This window comes from Patagioenas fasciata, chromosome 32, assembly GCF_037038585.1.
Source record: "Patagioenas fasciata isolate bPatFas1 chromosome 32, bPatFas1.hap1, whole genome shotgun sequence".
Taxonomy (NCBI): domain Eukaryota; kingdom Metazoa; phylum Chordata; class Aves; order Columbiformes; family Columbidae; genus Patagioenas; species Patagioenas fasciata.
The window spans coordinates 2,165,001-2,168,617 of NC_092551.1; positions in this window are offsets into that span (position 1 = coordinate 2,165,001).

Sequence of the window (3,617 nt, forward strand, 5' to 3'; positions counted from 1 at the left end):
CCCATTGGTCACTGGGTTTCCCTGGGTCTCTGTGAGTCTCTATGGTCTATATTGGTCAATTTATGAGTCTGTATGGGTCTCTATGGTCTCTATGGGTCAATCTATGAGTCGCTCTGGGTTTCTATGGTCTCTATAGTCTCTATGATCTCTATGGGGCTCTATGGGTCCCCACGTCACTTATGGGTCACCCACAGCTACAAACCATCCGTCCTTTAATCATCAACTTGTAACGAGGTATCAAAATTAAAAGGTGGGTGGGGCCTCGGGGGGGCGGGGCCTGGGGTGGGGGAAGGTGACATGAGAGCACGAGCACGGGGGCGGGAAATGGGGCCTTTTGGGGTGAATGGGAGTGGGTTTGGGGCTTTAGGAATCGTCCTCGCCCTCCTCCACCTCCTTCTCGTCCCCCTTGATGGAGTCCAGCTGCGGAAACACAGGATTGGGACCATTTCACCCAATGTCCAAATTTCACCTCCAAATCCCAAAAATTCACCTCAAAACGGCCAAAATTTGCCTCAGAATCACCACATCTCTCTCAAAAGTGGAAGAATTTACCTCAGAATTGCAAGAATTTCCTTATTTTTTCTATTTTTGAGATTTTTCAAATTCTGAAAAATTTCAAATTTTGAGAATTTTCGAATTTTGATATTTCGTGAATTTTGAGGATTTTTTAGTTCTGCAAATTTTGAATTTGATTCTTCTATTTTTAAAGATTTTTGAACTATTAAAATTTTTTACTTGAAAATATCAAAATTTCAGCATTTTGAAAATTTTGGAATTCTGAACTTTTTTAAATGAATTTTTTAAATGAATTTTTTAAATTTGGGAATTTTGAAAATTTTGCCAGTTGGAATTATGAAAATGTTGGCATTTTGAAAATGTCACTATTTTTGAATTTTGAGAACTGAAATTTTGAAAACTCAGATTTTGAAGATTTCAAAATTTGGGAATTTTGAAAACGACATTTTTAATTTTGAACATTCTGAAATTTCGACAATTCTTAAATTTTGAGATTTTCAAAATGTTGGAATTATGAAAATTTTCGAATTCTGAAAATTCCAAAAAAAAGAATTTTGAACATTTCGAAATGATGACATTTCAGAAATTTGGAATTTTGCAAATTTTGGAATTTGGGAAATGTCAGGGTTTGGCGCATCTCTGCCCCCCCCCTCATTGCCCCGCTCCTCGGCCTCCTCGTCATCTGCTCTGGAGGGAGAAGGCCCAGAATGTTAAAACCGGGGGGGTTGCCTCGGATTTGGGGTTTTTGATGGAAATCGGGGGTTCTGCCGCACATTTGGGCTTTTGACTGAAATTGAGGGGTTTTGCCCCAGTGCGCTCTGCTCGTGGTCGATGTGCTCCAGGCTCTCTGCTTGACCTGGCTTAGCTCCTTCTTGACGCTCTGCAGGTCGTCGCCTGTCACTGCGCCGCAAAAACAAAGATTTACCTCAAAATCGCAAAAATTTACCTCAGAATTGCGAAAAACCACCTCAGAATTGCCAAGATTCACTCCAAAATGACCCCATTTACCTCAAAATTGCAAGTTTACCTCAAAACGGCCAAGATTTACCTCAGAATTGCCAAGATTTACCTCACAATTGCCGCCATCTTGTCCCCTCAGCCACCATCTTGTCCTGTTTACCTCCCACCCGCCATGTTGTCCCCCCTGCAGCCATCTTGTCCCAACCCCTTTGGCTGCCATCTTGTCCCCTTGGCCACCATCTTGTCCTGTTTACCTCCCACCCGCCATGTTGTCCCCCCTGCAGCCATCTTGTCCCAACCCCTTTGGCTGCCATCTTGTCCCCTCGGCCACCATCTTGTCCTGTTTACCTCCCACCCGCCATGTTGTCCCCCCGGCTGCCATCTTATCCCAACCCCTTTGGCTGCCATCTTGTCCCCTCGGCCACCATCTTGTCCTGTTTACCTCCCACCCGCCGTGTTGTCCCCCCTGCAGCCATCTTGTCCCAACCCCTTTGGCTGCCATCTTGTCCCCTCAGCCACCATCTTGTCCTGTTTACCTCCCACCCGCCATGTTGTCCCCCCTGCAGCCATCTTGTCCCAACCCCTTTGGCTGCCATCTTGTCCCCTCAGCCACCATCTTGTCCTGTTTACCTCCCACCCGCCATGTTGTCCCCCCTGCAGCCATCTTGTCCCAACCCCTTTGGCTGCCATCTTGTCCCCTCGGCCACCATCTTGTCCTGTTTACCTCCCACCCGCCATGTTGTCCCCCCTGCAGCCATCTTGTCCCAACCCCTTTGGCTGCCATCTTGTCCCCTTGGCCACCATCTTGTCCTGTTTACCTCCCACCCGCCGTGTTGTCCCCCCTGCAGCCATCTTGTCCCAACCCCTTTGGCTGCCATCTTGTCCCCTTGGCCACCATCTTGTCCTGTTTACCTCCCACCCGCCATGTTGTCCCCCCTGCAGCCATCTTGTCCCAGCCCCTTTGGCTGCCATCTTGTCCCCTTGGCCACCATCTTGTCCTGTTTACCTCCCACCCGCCATGTTGTCCCCCCTGCAGCCATCTTGTCCCAACCCCTTTGGCTGCCATCTTGTCCCCTTGGCCACCATCTTGTCCTGTTTACCTCCCACCCGCCATGTTGTCCCCCCTGCAGCCATCTTGTCCCAACCCCTTTGGCTGCCATCTTGTCCCCTCAGCCACCATCTTGTCCTGTTTACCTCCCACCCGCCGTGTTGTCCCCCCTGCAGCCATCTTGTCCCAACCCCTTTGGCTGCCATCTTGTCCCCTTGGCCACCATCTTGTCCTGTTTCTCCTCTGTCAGACAAGTTTTCTCCCCGGCTGCCATCTTATCCCAACCCCTTTGGCTGTCATCTTGTCCCCTACCCCCCAGCAGCCATGTTGTCCCTTCCCCCTGGTGGCCATCTTGTCCCTTCCTCCCCAGCAGCCATGTTGTCCCTTCCCCCTGGTGGCCATCTTGTCCCTTCCTCCCCAGCAGCCATGTTGTCCCTTCCCCCTGGTGGCCATCTTGTCCCTTCCTCCCCAGCAGCCATGTTGTCCCTTCCCCCTGGTGGCCATCTTGTCCCTTCCTCCCCAGCAGCCATGTTGTCCCTTCCCCCTGGTGGCCATCTTGTCCCTTCCTCCCCAGCAGCCATGTTGTCCCTTCCCCCTGGTGGCCATCTTGTCCCTTCCTCCCCAGCAGCCATGTTGTCCCTTCCCCCTGGTGGCCATCTTGTCCCTTCCTCCCCAGCAGCCATGTTGTCCCTTCCCCCTGGTGGCCATCTTGTCCCTTCCTCCCCGGCAGCCGTGTTGTCCCCCCAGCAGCCATGTTGTCCCTTCCCCCTGGTGGCCATCTTGTCCCTTCCTCCCCAGCAGCCATGTTGTCCCTTCCCCCTGGTGGCCATCTTGTCCCTTCCTCCCCGGCAGCCATGTTGTCCCCCCAGCAGCCATGTTGTCCCTTCCCCCTGGTGGCCATCTTGTCCCTTCCTCCCCGGCAGCCATGTTGTCCCCCCAGCAGCCATGTTGTCCCTTCCCCCTGGTGGCCATCTTGTCCCTTCCTCCCCGGCAGCCATGTTGTCCCCCCAGCAGCCATGTTGTCCAGGGGGTCATCTTGGCCCCAAACTCGCGTTTCCCGGACTTGGAGGAGGATCTGAAGCTCTTCACGAAC